General features: G+C 40.7%; 1 pseudogene; it reads left to right on the top strand.

The window, feature by feature from the left end:
• The first annotated feature begins 8,175 nt into the window (after window positions 1-8,175).
• On the top strand, window positions 8,176-12,495 carry LOC101531496 (acyl-coenzyme A amino acid N-acyltransferase 2-like; annotated as a pseudogene).
• The last annotated feature ends 8,379 nt before the right edge of the window (window positions 12,496-20,874 follow it).

Consider the following 20,874-nt stretch of genomic DNA (forward strand, 5'->3'; position numbering starts at 1 on the left):
AAACTTCAAAGAAAGCATAAAATAATTACCAGGAATGTGTACGCATTGCAAAGTTACTGATAAAGATTATTCTTGTTTTCCAATTAATGGACCATTAGAATACAGATGCAGAACAAATCATGAAGGTGCTACTGTAGAGAATTCTATCATTTTACGTTGCCTTAACATACATTTTGAATACAATCTGGACTTTTTCATACTGGAAAGGTTGAATCGTCCTATCTAGTTCCTGGTTCCCTGCCTCCTCACTGTTCCTCAATGTGATAGATTCAGACGCTGCTTTATACAGTCACTTGTCTCTACAGGACAGCAAAAGGTAGAATGTTTGACCAGCCCATTGATCCCTTTCACATTAGTGGACTCGGCAGATAGGCCACAGTGATGAGCGCTGGTCAGCTACAGTGAGATGCTGAGAAACTCCTCCTGCTTGCTCCAAACCCATCCATCAGAACGCCCTGGGAGAGACACTCAGGACCCCACTTTTGCCTTTAGTCACAGGTCCTTGTCTGTCTCACTGGCTGAGCCTGAGGGTCTCAGCTTGCTCCCCCGACTCGTCTCTGGGATCTGGAAGTTGTGCACTGCTCTGTTGCACGTTTCCTGAGCTGCCTCATCCGTGTCCCCAGATCCCCACACCCAGACTCCAGTGTCCTCCTGATTGGGCTCTGGCTGTGCAGCAGCTGTCTCAGCAGGAATGGACTGGACACAGGTCAGGCAGAGCCATGCGGGTGACTGCCAGGATAAACAAGTTCGCTGTGAGGACACCAAGCCACTGGCTGGACATGAAAATAAAGAAGTGTCCCAGAAAAGGCACACTGTAAACACCTGGGACCAAAGCCCTGGGGTCCCTATCTCCTGAAAGGGGTCGCAAGGAAAAGGAAATTAACAACCATTACTTAACAGGTATTTAATGACTAACATTGTGAAATACTAACTACAGCAGCCTCCTCATTTTTACAGATAAATGATAGAGGCTCAAAAAAAAAAAAAAAAACCCATAATGAGTTGGTGGCAGAACCCAGTCACTTAGCCTAGGATTTTGTTTGTTACACTTTTTTTTTTTTTTTTTTTAACCATACAGGCTAGTGAATTCTGTTCCCTGGAAGATTGAAAGAAGTTTTTAGTGATATATTTACACACTTTTTCTCTTGGTAGAATGAGGAATATTTCAGCTTCTATATTTACTAGTTTTAGGGAAATCAATCATTTTCAAATGATAGTTACTTTTAGCTGAAGCTTATATCTATGAACACACCACCTTTATTTACTTGGATTTCATGGCCAGGAATAGAGAGTTTAGATCAACAATATTAATACATTAGCGAAAAGTAATAATAAAGCATGTTTCATTTCTTACGTCGTGCTGATGACTGGCGAACAAACAGAATTTTCTGAATAAAACGTTCACTGGAGGAAAATAACTAGCTTTAAGCATTGAAGTAATCATTAAATGAGAGTTTTCTATAGTATAGTGAAAGCAAAAAGTGACTTATGGTTAAGGACTAGGTATTTTTTTGTTTGTTTTTACTCCTTTGGGTTATAGTGTAGATTGAGATGAACATTTAGGAAAGAATTGCAAGTGCTGCTTCTGTCCAAAGAGAATTGAGTGGCAGAATGCTTTCTTCCTTCTACCTTATTGGAAACTGACTGATTTAGATATTAGGTATATCTTAAAACATAACTTCATGGTATTGGACTGGTTTATGCCTAGCTGAGTGGCACATAGAATTGACTGTCATGTGTGCTATAGGAACTCTATTGCAACTGTCAGTTGCTGTTGTGAATGTGAAAGCAGCCACAAACGATACACAAATGGAAACTTTATTTAAACATATAGCAGATTAAATTTGATCTGAAGACTCTATTTGGCTAATCTCTCGACTAAACTGTGAATCTATTGATCAGAAACAGGGCCCTAGTTATTACATTTTTTTTGAAATAATGAGCACTTAGTGAATTATGGTTGAATGAACATGGAACTGATATCCTAGTAGTAACATAGGGTTCCTGCCATGAATTTATGTGCTGACAAATTTACAGACATCTTTATTGTTTTATAAAACTGTATCCCATAGTAGTTAAGGAAGGTTGCTGACAGTCACAGGTAAATGCAGAAGTGTTTCTCTGCAGTTTGCATGTGCATATATTTTAACTTAGTTATGCAAAAATACACACTTCTAACTACTTATGTTGTTCTGTAATTTTTCAAAATGCTGCTAAATGTTCAAGTAAAACATAGGCTTATTTAACATAATTAAATAATTATTTAATGACAGGGTGTCCAGTGCTCTAAATTTTTCAACAGTCACTGAACTCTAGTATATATCAAGCACTTTGTACAAGTAAACTATTTTATGGCTCTTTGTCCTTCTGGATAATGTGGAATATCGGTTTTGCTGAAAATGTTCCTGACAGCTATTTTGGGAAATTTGAGAGAAATGTTAATGGACAGATTATATCTGCTCCTGTGATTCTGATAATTCATTTTCTGTCTTTTGTTTTATCTGCTTAAGGCCCTCTTTGGTTTTATGACTAAAGCTGAGATGTTTTCTCTTAGCTTTGGATCATTGTGCATGCCTCACACCTGCTACTGACAACTGGTAATACCTCCCTTCTTACTGTCAGGTGCTCCATCAACATCCTCACTTCCTGTTTGGTACATGCTTAGAGAGTGCACAGAGCACCAAGTTTCCTGATGTCTTCCATTTTGGGCAGCAAAATAGGCTTCTTTACTGGCTCTGTGCAAGTTGAACTTGTACCTCACTTTATCATCCAAGTGCTAAAGCATCATGACTGTCCATTCTTTCCTGTGCATCTCCTAGAGTCTTACTACAGACAACACTTTGTTTCTACTGCACTCACCTTCTACCCTCCTATCCTTGGATCTCATTCTGGGCATGAGTCACAGTGATGGGATTAGATCTGCGAAAGTGCTCTGACCCAGAGTGAAAGGAGTCAAACAAAATGCCACCATGTTCTCACAAACAACCTAGTCTCTTTGTGAGTTCAAAATCAATCATTTATATCTAAGGCTTATATGTTGCTTTTATATAGTTTATACCATCACTTCTAAATTGCAACTCAGATGACTTATTTTAAGGAAAAATAAGTAATTTATGTGACATCAGTCATACTGATAGAGAATAATGGAGTCAGAATTTCTATCTCTTTAAATTCCAAAATGTTGAGGCACTGGACCAGCCCCCATTTAATAAATCAATCTTTACAAAACGGAATATTTTCATCCTGGTGGATTATCAGACATTTTTATAAAATGCAAATGGCTACTAGATTATAGAACAAAGCCATATACTAAATAACAGCACTCTTACAATATCTATAATTTGTAGTATAATATTTACATAAATGGCAAAGTGTGGGGCTCAACTGAGTGACAATATATAAAAAACATCTTTAAAAAGATTTACAAAGAGAAAAGACAGAGGGAGATGTCTTCCGTTTGCTAGTTCATTCCTCATATGGCCACAACAACCAGAGCTGATGCGATCCAGAGCCAGGAACCAGGCTTCCATTGGGTCTCCCACATGGATGCAGAGGCTTAAAGACTTGAATTATGCCCAAAGCTTTCTCAGTCCATAAGTGGGGAGCTGGATCAGAAGTAGAGCAGCTGAGACTAAAACCAGTGCTCATGTAGGATGCCAGTGCTGCAGGCAGCTGCTAAAATTGATTTTTGAGACTGCAAATTTCCCTCTGATTTTCAATTGCATTATTAGGTTTTTCTCAGTACCTTAACTCATTGCATTTAACTGAGAGAGAGAGAGAGAGAGAGAGAGAGAGAATAGCTAGCTAGAGATGGATGGATGGATAGATAGACAGACAGACAAGGAGCTTCTGTCCACTGGCTCACTCCCCAGATGGCTGTAATGGCCATAGTTGGGCTGGTCAGAAGCCACGGTTCAGGAACTTCAAGGTTCATGTGGGAGGCAGAGGCTCAAGCACTCGGACCATCTTCCATTGCTGTCCCAGCTGCATTAGTAGGGAGCTGGATCAGAAGTGGAACAGCACAAACTTGAACTGGTGCCCATTTGGGATGTCAGCACCATAGGCTATGGCATTCCTTTTTACACCATGGTGCTGACCCCACTGGCACTCAGTTCTAAACTGGCAAAGGGAGAACTTCCAGGGTACATCCAAGGTACTTTTCAAGCTACATTGGATATCCAGCTGTTATCAATCAGCAATGGCTTCACAGTTGCACAAACATAAAAACGTAGCTCCTGAGTGTCCACAGCTCCTGGGCTTAAGGGAACAATTCTCAGGAAAAGGGGAAAGATGGCTTGGGAAGACACCCCAACATTTTATATTTGTGGAAGAACTACATGCAAAAGGATTTACTTCTATAACAGTTTTGGTGGGGTTTTTTTGTTTGTTTGTTTCTTTTGCTGCTGTGAGACTTGTGTAACACCCAAGCATATCATTGTGTATCTTGCTATAGGAGTGTCAAGAATACCCTTGAAGTTTGTAATGCAGTTATTATCTATGAGGAGTTCACATGGGAGGATGCTGGAGACCAGCTCCAGTCGAGTTCGGAACTCAGAAAGGGTGTGTGAATCAGTGAGAAAGAAGGAGAGATGTGGGCCATTGTGGCATGATGCTCATAATGGACAACTCAAAAAAGCTGCCTTCTTTATTTTTATGGAAATCATCACAAGCTTTTGCGCAAACATCCAATTGTTTCATTTTTACTTCATGGTTAAGAGAACACAAAAACAATACTAAAAATCATTATTATTATTTTACCTCAAAGAAAACATTTTCAGCAGACCATTACTCATTCAAACCTGCAGTCACCCGGCTGAAGCCAGGAACTCCACAGTTGGCAGCACATGCAGTTACATAATGACAGGTGGTTTACTTAAATCCAAAATCAATTTTCACTAAACTAAAACTAATATTAATTAGAATATCAAAAGTACAGAACTAAAAAGAAAGTTCATAAATGAAAAGAATTTATAAAGTCATATATCATAGATTCTTTATTAAATCTTATAATCAGTCATATACTAAATACCTTCACCTTCACTTAGTACCAAACAGTTGTTTTTTGTTCTTTTGTTGAAGGGCAGTGAAAAGGATCAGGGCAGCTATGAATGGAGGGTCTTTATAAAAGACTTCATTTATCTTTTCAAACTATTTTCTTTCCCTAAATATAAGTACCAGTATAAGGTAGAAGTTTTAAAACATTTTTCTTTGGGGGTTCACATTCGCCTCCCTATAGAAGATGCCCCCTATACTTTCTGCTTTCTGTGGTGAGAAACCAAAATGCATCATTTCATGTGTTGTGACAGCTCAAGGCTGCACGGTATACAAACCCTTTGTACCTCCATGATTGCCCACTGCTCCAAGATATTATCAAACCATTTCTTATGAAGGACATCATGCATCTTAGAGTAACTTCCAGGTCAAACAGGCACACAATAAGACATTTGAGAACAATATAGGTTCAATTTGTGCTACTGTGTGCTTTTAGCTGTTTAACCTTTTACCATAACATGATTGATCAGTTTGAGGTGTTATACCAGTTGCAGGAATCATTTTACATTTGCAGAAAAGCAACAACATCCTCAGGAGAATTCTATGAAATATTAGGTGATTAAGTGGCCATACAATGGGGTGAGGCAGCAATGAGGTGATTAGAGACATTCTGCTGGGCCTTGCCACAGAGCCAGAAACTCCTTGTAGCTTTGCTAACTGAGGAGCAGTGCTAATCACACCCTCACTCCATCTGTCCCAACTGCAAGGCTTCCTACAGGAAGAAAAGATTGAATATCAGATGGCGAGTGATTATTATGAGCAATTTAAATTTATTAGCTATAAATTCAAATTTGTGCTAGGTGAATACATTGTTTAGAAGTTTTTAAAAGGAGAATAATAGCAACAAGAGAAATAATCAATTATGCCTTCTTAATGATCTCTTTTTCTCTTTTTATGGGCAGAGGGAACAACAGATCAATGGCTTAAAAAAAGAAATTGGGACGAGCACAGTGACATAGTAGGCCAATCCTCTGCCTACAACACCAGCATCCCATATAAATGCTCATCCAAATCCCAGCTGCTCTACTTCCAATCTAACTCCCTGCTGATGGTATGGAAAAGCAGTGGAGGATGCCCCAAGTTCTTGGACTCTACCACCCACGTTGGAGACCTGGATGAAGTTCTGATCACCTGGCTTTGGACTAGCCAAGCTCTGGCCATTGTAGCCGTTTGGGGAGTGAACCAACAGGTAAGTGATCTCTCTGTTTTTCCTTCTCTCTGCGATTCTGTCTGTGAAATAAATAATGATGCTGGGGGCACAGAAGCTTTATATTTTTTCTTTCTTTCTTTCTTTATTTCCCTTTTTTTAAAGGCATGGAGACAGAGATCCTGCATCCACCAGTCTACTCAAAAGTGCACAACAGCCAGGCATAGGCCAGTTTGAGACCAGGAGCCTGGAACTCCATCCAGGTCTCCCACATGAGTGGTAGGGACCTAACCACTTGAGTCACTACCTAATGCTTCTCAAGGTTCACAGTAAAAGGAAGATGGAATCATGAGTGGAGCCATGACTCCAACCCAGGCTCTGAAATATGGTTCCTTAACTATTGTGCCAAATGCCTGAATGGCTCTTTACCCACTCTGCCAAATATCTGCCCCATCCCCAAATGCTTTTATCAGTATCACTTGTCCCATCCTAACATGAGTGAAAATCCTTTGAATTTCAAATTGATGCCACTGTCTTCTGTCAATAATTATCTTAATATTAAGGAGAACCAATTACTATAGTAATTACTATAAAGTAAGTGCAAAGTGATATTTTCCCTTGCTCTTTACTATGTCCAATGATTCCCACTCTGCAATGGAGAATTGGGCATCAGCAACCTTTTCTTGCCGTTGTATGCCTACAGCTGATTTTCTATATCAGTCTTTCTGCTCACAAATCTAAATCCAATGCCCACATCTTCTTTTAAAATGAAATTAAGGATATCATGGAGAACCAAGCTTTTATGACAAAGATATCCAGTATCACAATTTCTGGGCAGACAGAAAACCATAATGCATGCATATGTCAAGAAAAAGAAACTCTTATAATTCAGGTCTTTCTGGAAAGGCATCACCTTTTCATTTCTGCTACGGAAGGGACACCTTTTTTTTCTGTGAGAATAATTCGAATAACAGAACTGATAAGGCAGACATTGTTCCTTTGATCACCAGTACATACCAAACATACAGTTCACAAAATGCTTAGATTTTCATATTCCAAGTTTTCTTTATCTAATGCATACGATTTCAGTTCATATTTTCACATAACCAATTTTAAGTTTATTTTAAAATTTTTGTATGTAATAGATTCAAATCCTTTAAGGAATTAAGTATAAGAAAGAAGGGAAGGAAGGATTGAGGGGAGGCAAGCATGAAAGATACACCAAGTTTCCACTGTTACGCAGCCTAGTACAAATTGGACCAGCAAATATACACCACTACATACATTACAACATACAGCATTGGCATTTATCACTCTTATAGCAAGACCTAAAAGTAAAATGAGAAGCTAAAACTTGACTTCACCTTAAAAATAACAAAAACTGAAAATAAGGAAAATGCAAAAAGCTGGAGGCCTAACAGTAGCAGAGATTAAGGACTGGAAAGAAAACAACAGCAGGAACTATACAAGAGTGCTTATTTATGGAACTCTAACAACACAGGTGCAGGGAATAGAAAGCACTACTATTTCAGAGCCTTTTTATCATGTATTATCCTCCATGGATCCTAACAAATAATCTGTGAAATAGGTCGTATAAAGTATTATATAAATTGAAAAATTACAGACCCATCTAGACAAAACTAAGATTTACTACAGTGTTGGAATGAATAAAACAGGAAGCTTTGGTACTAGATCTAGCTTGAATTTCCAGTTCTATTACCAACTTACTCTGACATTTAGAGCCTGTCAATTTACCCATGTTTTTTCCCTTATCTGTAAAATGAGAACAGTGGGTACTTTGTGTATTTCTCCTTCTGTTTTCTTAAGAAGTTCTGTGTAGTAGATGCAAAGGCTCTGAAATTTATTGTAACCACATCTAACATAAGCCCCGCCTTGACTTTTCTGTGGAATTTAAGTTTCCCGCTCAAAGCCTCCACCAGAGCAGGGCAGGATACGCCACCTGGCCCCCTTGCTAATTGCCAACGATCCAACTGACAGCCAACTCAGCAAAGGCCCTTGGGGATGAGCAGTTGCACATCTGAATTACAGGCTGCCGCCATCCCAGGTGGTGACCATCAAGGCTTCCTCGATGAAAGATGAGAAGGGGAATCTGTTCCAGTCCAGAGCCTTCTACAGGGCTAACGAGGCTGCTCAAACAGGATGTGATGGATAGGTCCTTTCGCGTCACTCTGGCCCTGTATGACATAGTTTGCTACCGGGAGTCAGCCACAGTTGGTCCCAGGGCCAGTCAGGTTGTACAGCGTTTGTTCTCAGATCCTAGAGTAGCAAGGAAGCAGATCAGAGAGGGTCGAGTGCGAGGAACCTTTTTTCTCCCTCCGGGTGAGATCAGTCTTTGGTGATTTAGAAAAAGTAGTTGATGGAAATTGAAGTAAAGCAAATGATACAAGATGGTTTGAGAAACAGTATTGTCCATAATCATTTTAAAACTAACGTGCAAGATATCTGAGTGAGATGAATTAATTTTGCTTAGCCTGTACTTTCACTGCTATATCCCTAATCCTCTTTTCATTTGTTCTGATCTCCTTGTTTCCTCTCTGTTGCTTTCAGGAGAAGCCTCGTTCCCAGGAGTTATTGATTTGTTTGGGCTTATTGGGGATCTGGTGGAATTTCGGGCCAATCTTCTGACTGCACATGGCTTTGCAGTGCTGACATTAGCATATTTTGCCTATACAGACCTGCCTGACAAACTGCTGGAGGTAGACTTGGAATATTTTGAGGAAGCTGCCAATTTTCTACTAGCTTGTCGCAAGGTATTTAAAATACTTCTCATTTTACCTTGTTATAATATAGGGTGGGGGGAATCCCACAAATGTATGCTGTGTTTTACAATCTGCAGGATAAGGGATGGCATAATTCATATTAAAATGAGAATGATAGCATCTATCTTATAAGATTTTGAATTGATGAGTGATTAGTACTGGCACTTAGGAGAGAATACAAATTGACATGGGTATTTACAATGGAAAAAAGTTAAAATTCTTTGTATTTGAATGGCTTATAAATTGTACAATAGTTTTTATCAGTCATTGTAAATCAAGAATCTTCTGGTTTGACACATTTTCAAGGAACAGCAATTATCTCTACATGGTGTGAGCCATATCAAGGAGTTCCCAGACTCAGAACAATGCAAAACTCCAGTACTAGAGCTGAAATGTACAACCAGGGCAGTATTATCAGCAGAACAGACAAGTGCATTATCTGCCTAGCTGCATTGGCTCTTTAGTTAGCTTCAGAGCTGGGGCAATAGAAAAACAGCCTAAAGGAAGAGCTACATGCCAGCAGTCAGGTGAGGGGATGAATCTGGAAAGAAGGATCATTTTCGAATTCTTATATAAATACCATTGAACTATTGAAGGGATGATCCATGGCCCAAGGTCTTCAGAAGTCATTGCAAAATCCCATTCCCTGTGCATGAATCAGTTTCTGCATGTCAGTCAGATGCTCAGATGATTCTTAGGTTATTGAAGTTTGCAAAGGACTGGAATAATACAAGTTATAACAGATTTTTACAGAAATTAAATATCAGTTGCATTACAATCTCATTCTCTTAAGGAAGTCTTTGATATCTATGTCAAACATCATGTTTATTTTAAAAAGAGAAACAGAGGAATAGATGCCATGCAATCCAGAGTCAGGGTTGATATTCTATTAAGTTAAAGCATATTTACCTAGCATTTTGCATGTTTACATGTCAGCTACTTTCTATGGACCATCCTCACAACAGAAAAATATTAAAAGTGTAATGTTTATTGTCTAATTGTTGTCTCTATGCTAAATACTTTGTATGGGCTATCCCTTTTAGCACTAAAATCTTGTAAGTACTATCATTATTATTCTCAGTTCTTAGATGAGACAGTGTATTTAGATAAAACAATGTGTCAGAAAATAGCTAGCAACTAACAAAAACAGTAAGACAATGTTTTTCCTTCAACCACCAAAAGTCTTGACTTCTGAATATGTGTAACTTCTTCCTCACTGCAATCCCGCATACTCTGACTCTTCTCAAAGAGACAAGGAATATGCTTGCTACTGGAACATCCTTGATACCTTTATCTTCAAGGTTGATGAAATGTAGTTTCCCCAAGTGCACTTGACTCTTTTTAAAGACTTTCCAAAAAGAAATTAAATCTTAAATAAAATGTTTTCAAGTTTTTTTCACTTCCAATTTAATGATTTGTGACAATAACAGAGGAAGGAGATCAACTGCTAAAATTTGAATTTGGACTTAGATTCAACAGATGAAAATTCCACCTCTGTTCCCTGGTGCCTTTGTGACCTTGGATTGGTCTTTAAAACTGCTTGAATCTCACTTCTTCTATGGCAAGCACCAACTGAGAAAGTAAATGGGAAGTACCTAGCACGGTTAACTCAATAAATTCAGCTTGTCATCTTTTCCTACCTGGTTTCTTTCCTCCTTTGCCCCAAACATCAACCAATCCCAACGTGTTTTAGGTATAGTCATGAATCTCAGTATATCATACTGTCCCAATCCTTTATGCCTCTCTTTTACTTTAGTTCATTCTCTCATAAAGAAGAGGCAGAGAGAAAGTCAGAACAAGAACCTGAGAAATGAAAGATCTTGTATTCTCTGGTTCACTTCCTAAATGGTCAGGCTGTGCCTAACCAAGACGGAGTTTCATCCAGGTCTCCCGTAGGGCCATGTGCTGCTGCTTTCCCTTATGTGTCACCAGGGAGCTGGCTTTGAAGTAGAGGTGTCTGGACCTGGGGAGACTACAGACAGCAGTTTAACCCACTATACCCAGCAGGGGCCCATTATTAATCAATTTTCTATCTCCAGTTGCAGCTCTCTTTTCTCATTCTTGCACCTGTTCTTCACAAGGATGGTTTCCAAATATGGATGCACATTGGGTTTCCTTGGGAACATTTTACAGTATCAGATTTTTGGGTTCTCAGGCTCTTCAAAGACATTTGAAAAAGTGCATTTTAGATTGCTCTAATTATACATACTTTCCAGGTGATCCCAATAACAGAAGATACTGATTACAAGTATAAACACATCAGGTTAACTTGTATTTGTGGTTATCCATTTAGGTTGATTTCTTCACTTTCAATTGCTTTCTTCACTTACCTCTCAAATTTCTTGCCATCCTCTACCCCTCAGTCTTACCAAAAAATTCCGATTCCTTTTTTATGTGCTACTGCCTTTTGGATTAGCCCAAGTAATGCAGTTGAATCATTGAAAGTGCAAGCCTTGTCTTGGTGTACTCTTCAATGCCTTCAGGATTAGCCCTTGAGTCAATATATATGCAAAGTCTTTGTAACTATAAAGCACTATTTAAATGTGATTTGCGCTTACTGAGATAGCCTGAGAAACATATTTCTTTTTTCTAACTGAAGACAAAGACTTGAAGTGTTTGGAAAGCCAAACTTCTGCTCTTGTGATGCCAAATGTTGCAAGTGCATTAAACTCTGTGTGCATTGATAGAGCTCCACTTTTAATTGGGTTTTAATTGTTTCACTTGGTCCTTGTAACACTGTTGCAAGGAGATTAGTATCACCCTCACAAAACAACAAAGCCTAAGAGAGTAAATTTTATTCTGTCTGTCACGGAAGTTGGTGATTAGAGTGTCTGAATTCTTTATTCTTTGACTCTTCATCATGTGGTTTTCTGGCTCAAAAGACTGTACATAATAGGGGTTCCCTTTGTTTTATACTCCAGTTCTAAATGGCAGGGATTGAAGTTCTGTCCATGAGCAAAGGGGCAGAGATTGCATTGGTGATGGCCTGCTACCTGAAGTAAGTGGTAGCCACCGTCTGCATCAGTGGGCCCTGTACTGTCCTTGACATTCCAGTCAGATACAAGGACCTGGTTATCACACCCGGGTGCTGGTTTAGAGAGTGTGTGCAGGTCCATGTCTCTGGAGCCATGCGCCTCCGTTACTGCCCTGGAAACCCCTTGGGTGAGCAGAACCAGCAGAGCTTGCTCCCTGATGAAAAGGCCTGTGGTTGGATCCTGTTCATTGTCGGAGAGAATGATGAATGCCTCCACAGCAAAGCATACGCTGAGCATGCTCTGGCCCAGTTGCAGAGCCTTGAAAGAAGCAATAGAAGGATGCTGGCATATCCAGGCATGGGCCACCTCCTAGAGCCACCCTATGCCCCTTTGTGCTTCACATCCAGAATCCAAGGCACTTCCCAGCGCATTCTCTGGGGGAGGGAAACCTGCTGCCCATGCAGAAGCCCAGTAGCACACTTGGGGAGAAATACAGAAATTCTTCAGACAGCACCTCTTCCAGTCTAGAAGTAAACTCTGAGCAAATGCTGGTGACCGTGGGGTAGGCAAGGAGGCTGCTGTGGGGACAACATGTGTGAGAATAAGGCAGGGATCCGGTGGTAAGAGAATCTGTTGAGGTCTTTAGGTTCATGGTCATCCTGAACCTGTTGGAAGGAGATGAATGGGAATGTAAGGGTACACAGGCATCTGAAGTATGTCTGAATATTTTGCATGTATTTTGAAGTTTTGTAAATTGAATCGTAGTTTATCTGTGCCAGAGTACACTGTTATTTCAAAAGGGAAGACTAGTTCCTGTACAACACTGTTAAATCTGAACTTAATCAAACCCTTTGTAAGTAATATTGTGATGGGAGAATAAATTTAATGGCAATATGAGTTAACAAAAATGCATTTTGAGCCTAATTCTATGGTATAGTAGTCTGGTCTCTTAATTGCCTGAAAACAAAACAAAACAAAACAAACTAGAGTAGGCTGGGTTAATTACAACTAAAAGACATTCAGATGGCAGATGAAATAATATACGTGCTGCTGGTTTGGACTAAGTAATTTGAAATACACATTTTGAGGAAAATTAGAATTTTAAATTATTTATTTTAGAAGCAGAAAGAGAGAGAAAGATCTCCCACTTTTTTCCATCATCTCCTCCTCCCTCGAATGCCTATGGTAGCTGGGGCTGGGACAAGCTGAAGACAGGAGCTGGGGAGGGAAGCGGGTGTCTTATCATGGAAGAGCAGGATTTTACTACTTGAGCCACCATTTAATGTCTCAAGCTGCACACGAATAGGAAGCTGGAGTTGGAAGTGGAGCTGGGACTCAAATCTTGGCTCTCTAAGAAGACATACGGGCATCACAGTGGCACCTGAGTGACTACACCCAATGTGCAGATCCACACGGGGTATTTTAAACTGTTTTAATTTTTTCTTAATGGTGCTAAGATTTGATAGAGTTGGAGAATTGTATGAAATAGTCCACTATGGATGATCATGCATGGGACAAGAGTGATTAATTTCTCTAGAGAACCGTAGACATCACTGATGAAATCTGGCTTCTATTCTTACTGAGCTTACACTCAACCTCAGAAACCTTCTCAACATCGTGCTGCAGGGAGCCTTCTGAAATCCAGGTGTTGAGACTTAATGGCCTGAGCAGTAGTAGTAACAGGTGGGGTTCTTACTGCAAAATTGGACTGAGGAGGCTCCTTGTTTAGCATGGGATGGAGATCCTTTTTAAAAAGGAGCTTCAGGCGGTGTTTGGCACGTGGGCTTACACGGTTTCAGCTGCGTTCTCCCACAGTTTGCAGCAAGGAAGCGCCATGTTGGAAGCAAGGAGAGCAACCCTCACGGACGCTAGTGGGCCAGCACTTCTGGCATCCTTGGATTTCCAGTCTTCAGAACTGTGAGAGATGATTTTCTGTTCTTCATAGTCTCATAGATTCTCATATATTCTGTTAAAGCAGCCCAAATGACTAAGGCAATCCGTTTTGAGCTTTTGAACATTTGTTCCTGTAATTATCTGACCGTTTTACCCTTTGGTTTGTGTTGTGTTTCCATTTCTTCCCCTTTAAAAAGACTGTGGAGCTTTGGATGTATCCTACACAATATTAAAAATTTCCCCTACACTTTTATTTCTTTGTACTTCCCCCAGCCAAGATGTTCTAAAAATTTTTTTCTGTCCTACTAGCTCTGGCTAAAACTTTCAGAACCATATCATATAGTAGTGGTGAGAGTGGGCGTCCTTTTCTAGTTATAGGAGAGCTAGAATTTACCAGAAATGCTTGAATAGGGAAAAGCTTGAACAGAATGTTGATCATGCATTTGTTACATATATCTGTTATATGTTGCCTTGCTTGTATTTTCATTGCATACTCATTTTCAATGGTTTTTTTTTAAATGACGGGATGTTGCATATTATCAAATGATATTTATACATCAAGTAATATAATCTTGAATCCCCTTTTAAAAAAATTTGCTTTTATTGGAAATGCAGGTTTATAGAGAGGGAGAGAGAGAGGTTCCCACCTCTTGGTTCACTCCCTAAATGGCTGATTTGAAACCAGGATCCAGGAGCTTCTCTGGGTCTCCATGTGGGTGCAGGGTCCCAGAACTTTAGGTTATTATCCACTGCTTTTCTTAGGCCACAAGCAGGGAACTGGATCAGAGGTGAAGCAGCCGGACACAAGCTGGTACTGATGTGAGATGCCAGAGCTGCAAGGCAGCGGATTAACAAGTTGAGCCATCATGGGAGCCTGTCCTTTTTGTGATGTGATGTGTCACGTTGTGGATTTGTATATGTTGAATCATCTCTGCGTCCCTGGGGTAAATCCCAATTGGTCTGGGTGAATGATATTCTTTCTGTGATGTTGGATTCAATTGGCCAGTATTTTGTTGAGGATGTTTGCGTCTGTTAATCAAAGATATTGATCTATATTCTAATTGTTGTATCTTTCTCTGGTTTGCAATTGAAGTGATGCAAGCCTCATAAAATGAGTTTGGGAGGCTACCCATCTTTTCAATTGTTTTGAATAGTTTCAAAGAACTACCAATTAGTTCTTCTCCAAAGTTTGGAAAAGGTCAGCAGTGAAGCCATTTGGTCCTGGACTTTTTACTGTTGTTGGGAGGTTGTTTATTATTGATTCCATCTCAGCATTGGTTATTGATCTATGAAAGTTTTCTGTTCTCATGTCTCAATTTTGATAAATTATTTGTGTCCAGAAACCTATTCATCTCTTCTAGACTTTCCAATCTGTTGGCATACAGCTGTCTGTAAGAACTCTGATTCTCCTGTGGTATAAACTGTGACATGTGCTTCGTATCTGGTTTTAATGATTTGAATCATTTTTTCTTTGGTTAGTTGGGCCGGTGCTTTATTAAAATTTTTTCCAAAACAATTCTTCATTTTAGGGTATGTTGTATAGGTTTTTTAAAGATTTTATTCATTTTTATTGGAAAGGCATATCCATTGATTCATTCCTCAAGTGGCTGCAATGGCTGGAGCTGAGCTGACCTGAAGCTGGGAGCCCAGAGGCTCTTCTGGGTCTCCCATGAGGGTGCAGGGTCCCAAGGACTTGGGCCACCCTTGACTGATTTCCCAGACCTCAATCAGGGAGCTGTATGGGAAGCAGGGCTGCCAGGATTACAACCGGCGTCCATATGGGATCCTGGCGCATGCAACGCAAGAACATTAGCCACTAGGCTACTGCGCCGGGCCTTATTGTATAGGTCTTTAATTTCTATTTCTTCCTGATTTGGGGTAAGGTCCTTGCTTTTCTAGGTCCTTGAGATGTATTGCTAGTTCATTTGATACCATTTTAGTTTCTTGATGTAGGCACTTACTGCTGTACACGTTCCTCTTAGCTTTGTTCTGTGTCCCATACATTTTGATACGCTCTCATTTTAGTGTGAAGGAATGTTTTCCCTTTCACTTTAATTTCTGATCTGTTCTTTCAGGAACATATTATCAAATCTTCATTTGTATATTTTCTAGTTTATTTGGTCATTAGTTTACAAATTCATTCCATTGAAGTTAGATACTTCAAATGATTTCATTTTCCTAAAATTTGTTGAGACTCACTTCATGGCCTGCTACATGGTCTACCCTAGAGAATGTTACTTGCACTAATGAAAACAACTTGTACTCAGCAGCTGTGGGATGGAATGTTCTGTAAATACCGACACTGTTGACCAAATGCATGTAATAATTGTTACTTCTTTTTGGTCTGTCCACCAATGAAAATCAGGTACTGAAGTCTCCTATTATTGTATTGGAGCTTATGGCTTCCTTTAGATTTATTGATGCTTGCTTTGTAAAATGGTGTACCTTTTACACCTGCATGTGAGTTTAATGCATGCATGTATGCACACACACAAGCATACACAGTCATTCTTTGCCTTCAGTTGGAGAATTCAGCCCATTTACATTCAATCACTGAAATAGTGACATGCTGTAGGCATTTTCCCATAAATATTCCTATTTTGTATCTCATTTGTTCTTTTACTAGGTTTTCTGCCTTCATATTTCATGATGCTGGTTACTTTTCTCTTCAGTATATTTTTAAGGATCATTTGTAAGACTGGCTGGGTAGTCACAACTCTTTCAATTTTTTCCACCTTTTTTTATTTTGTTTTTGGGAAGGCAAATCAGATTGACAGAGAGGAGGAGAAACTGAAAGATTTCAACCATTGTTTCACTCCCCAAATGGCCACAACAGCCAGAGCTGAACAGATCTGAAGTCAAAGCCAAGAGCTGCTTCTGGGTCCCATGCAGGTGCAGGGTCCCAAGGCTTTGGGCCATCCTGCTGCTGCTTTCCCAGGCCACAGGCAAGGAGCTTGTGGAAGTGGAGCAGCTTGGAACGAACTGGCTGCCATATGAGATCCCAGTGCATGCAAGGCAAAGACTTTAGCCACTAGGCTACCACATGGGGCCATTTTCTCATCTTTTAAGCTCTTTATTTTGCCTTCATTTATAAATGAGAATTTCAATGAGTAAAATATTCTAGGTTGGCTGGTTTTTCCTTTTAGGACTTAGACTATATCACTCCATTCTTTCCTGGCCTGTTAAATTTTGTTAATTTAATGGGAGTTCCTTTAAGGTTATTTGGTGTTACTCTTTTGTAAATTTTATAATATTCTTTATTTTATTCATATAGTAAACAGATTTCTTATTTCACAATATAGTTAGAAGCACAGGGGATCCTCCTCCTTATATTCCCCACTTTCCCTCCTAATTATTACTGACCTATATATATTTATATATATTTGTTTTTAGATTTAGATTTTATTTTTTGGAGGATTTAGTGTGAAATTATTAATGTTTTCTCATTACATGTTGAAATTAGTCTCTTTTTAAATTTTTTATTTTAGGTATTTACATATTCAATCGTGGTGAGAAGGATCTAGAGTTGGGGACAAGTGGGTATGATCCTGGTTTCCAAGCTTTCTATTTCTTCTTTCCATTTCTTGGAAGAGGGGAGAGATAAGGGGACAGGCCATATCCAGCCTCCCTTCTGTCCCAGTACCCAAGGATGGGGAAAGGCCAGCTGATATCTACCCACGGTCACAATGGTACATGCTCCAAAGGTTCTGCCCAGTTGGATGCAATAGTTTCGAAATGCTGTCGATTTCGGCAATCTTTGGATGAGTAATCCCTTCCTGTGTCCGTTGGCTGACACCATCGATCTTAGTCTCCAATCGCCCAGATATTTGCTGTCATTATTTGGCTGAGGTAGCTGTCCATATGTTCTGTTCTCCATTCTCTGCTATGGTACTAGATGTCATCTGCAGGACCCAATGAGTTACCATGTCACTCATGTGCACTTGATCTGCTCTTCAGTACTCCATCTTTTATACTGTGGAGGACCAGTTCTCCCAGGTGGTCCAGGTCACCTGACTCAGGTCCATGAGTCCATGTCAGACCCCCTACTCCCTGAGGCTCCTGGACCTAGCCCTCACCACGCCAGTGGGCTTAGTGACCTGGATCCATGAGACCAAGGCCCCTCAGGGCCCTCTACCCCTGGGGCTCGTGGATCCAGCACCCACTGCACAAGCAGGCCCAAGGACCTGGGCCACAAGACCCAGGTCCCTCTGGGCTCTCCATCCCCAGGGCTAATGCACTCAATGCCCACTACATAGGTGGACCCAGGACCTGGGTCAGGAGATCCAGGGCCAGGCCAGGTCCCCCGCCTTGCGGGCAGGTCCAAAGTCCTGGGCCATGCAACCCAGGACCTGCCTGACCTCTCACCCCTGGGGATCACAGACCTAGCCCCCTCCAGGAGGGCTTACTGAACTGGACCAGGAGATCCAGGTCCCTCTGGGACCCTCAAACCAAGGGCTCACTGATCCAACATCCACTACACAGGCAGGCCCAAGGACTTGGGCCAGGAGACCCAGACCCCTCCAGGCCCACTGGTCCCACTGGACCCTCCACTCCTGGCACCCACCACCTCCAGACTGACATGGCTCATTTTCCTTGGCATTGACCAGTGGGTGCTACAACCTAGTTCGATCCAGCATGCCCCCAGTTACAGCTCGTGCTGGTTGGTACTGCAGCCTAGCCTTTCCCAGGAAGCCTCCAGTCTCAGCTCAAGTGTGAACTTGCTGCTGATGCAGCATGGTTTGTCCCCTCTGCACCCCATTCTGTTTCTCAGATCTTCAAATGGATGTTGTAAACTGCCCCAGCCTGGGCCACCCCCTGACCTAACTCAGGCCACCCTCTAACCTAACCCACATGTATGCTGGTGGATATTGTAACTTGGTCTGATTTGGACTGCTCCTTGCTTTGGTTCTTATGCATACCTGCAGGAACTGCAACCTGACAAAGGGGTTCACTAAACTCCTCTATCCGGTCTCCTCCCAGTGCAGATCTTGGCAGATCCTGGGTCCCTGGCCCAGGTTGACTTAGTCCACTCTTGTTATGGCAGGAATGGTGTCCTTGCGCAGTTGGCCCATACCCTTTCCAGTTCTTACTGTTGGGTGTTGATCCCATGCACATCTGTTCTGTACTCAGACATGGTTCTTACATGGTTCTGTGGGAGCTGAAAACTAGCCGAGCCCATTCTACACCCATCCTGACTCTCGCGAGTACCAGTGGGTGCTGGAGTCTAGCCCAGCCTGGCCCCACATGTGCCAAGAGAGATCGCAGGCATGTTCATCCCAGGACATGACACCAGTTCTGGTAGTTGCATTCACTGATGGGTATTCCAGCCCAGCCAGGGTGTTGTTCTTTAGCTCCCCACCAGATCCATTCTCAGGTGCAGTTCTTGCACATGCCAACAGAGATTGCTGTTCTACATGGGTGTCCATGCACCCAAGCCCCGAGGTTGGACTCACTTGAGCATCTTCCACCAAAATAGTGACATTTTGTCTTTAACTTTACAATAGTAAGCTTAACACCCCAGAAGGTAAAGATGTTAAGGCATAGCAAGTAAAGGAAAAACATATAATAGGTAATTATACTATTATTTAGAAATGTAGACACAGACGGTAAACAGAAATCAAATCCCACAATGTTAATCTCTTGTGTGCTCTGTGTGTTATTTATCACAGAACAGAGAAAAGTCAGAACACAGCCCATAGGAAAGTTGGGACAACGGGAGGCGTGTGGGACCCTGTTGAGAGGCTCCAGGAGAGGGAATGTGGAAGGCCTCTCGCCCACAGTGTGCTCTTGTCCCCAGTGAGTCCTTGGATGTGCTTTCGTGCTCTCCTTGAAGATAGGTGGACATCTGTGCTCTGTCTAGTCCGTCAAGGATGGAGAGTACTCTTTATTTATTCCCTGTTTCAATAACTCTTTGACTAATTCGCTTTGTTTGCTTGTTTGTACTGTGTTCTTAGACATGATCTAATTCTGAATTATGTTTAAACCATTGTTTCATGAAATGTACAAAAACTGCAACCCTGGAAATAAACTTTGTCAGTTGCCAAAAGAGAGCACTGTCCCCCCATTTCTTCAGGTCACATCTCCTTCCCAGGAACCTGCACGATAAGCTTGCAGGTAAAGAGAAATCAAATCCCACAATGTTAATCTCTTGTGTGCTCTGTGTGTTAGTTGTCACAGATCAGAGAAAACATATTTGTCTTCTTGGGACTGGCTTATTCCACTAACCATAATGATTTCCAGCTCTATCCATTTAGTAGGAAAAGTAAGATTTCATTCTTTTATTGCTGAGGAGTATTGCATTGTGTATATAAACACCATATCTTATTTATCCGTGTATCAGTAGATGGCCATATGTGTTAGTTCCATATGTTAGCTAATGTGAATTGAGCTGATATAAAACATGGGGGTACAGATCATTCTCTCAAATGTGGATTTTATTTGGATATGTTTCCAAGAATGGAATGGCTGAATCATAGTAAGTCTGTCATCAAATATCTGAAAAATCTCCATACTGTCCTCCAAAATTGATGTACTGATCTACATTTCACAATATGTGAATTAGAATACCTTTTCTTATACATCATCACTACCATTTATTATTTTCTGATTTCTGTGTGATAGTCACTCTTGCTGGAATAAGGTGGAAATTCCTTGTGGTTTTTATTTTCATTCACCTGATGACTAGAGAATTTGAGTATTTTTTCAGATGTCTATTAGCCATTTGAATTTCATCCTTTGAGAAATGCCTGTTTATAACCTTTGTCCATTTCTTAACTGGATTGTTCATTTTGTTGAGTTTCTGGAGTTCTTTATGGATTCTTGATATTAATCCTCCATCAGTTGTGCAGTTTGCACATATTTTCTCCCATTCTGTTGGTTGCCTCTCCACTTTGACAGTTTGCTTTGCAGTGCAGAAGCCTTTTTGCTTGAAGTAACCTATTCGTTTATTTTTGCTTTCATTGCCTGTGCTTCTGGGGTCTTTTCCAAGAAGGTTTTGACTAGCTATGGCTTGCAGAGTGTTCCAATG

Source organism: Ochotona princeps, chromosome 14 (genome assembly GCF_030435755.1).
Source record: "Ochotona princeps isolate mOchPri1 chromosome 14, mOchPri1.hap1, whole genome shotgun sequence".
In the NCBI taxonomy this organism is placed as follows: Eukaryota; Metazoa; Chordata; class Mammalia; order Lagomorpha; family Ochotonidae; genus Ochotona; species Ochotona princeps.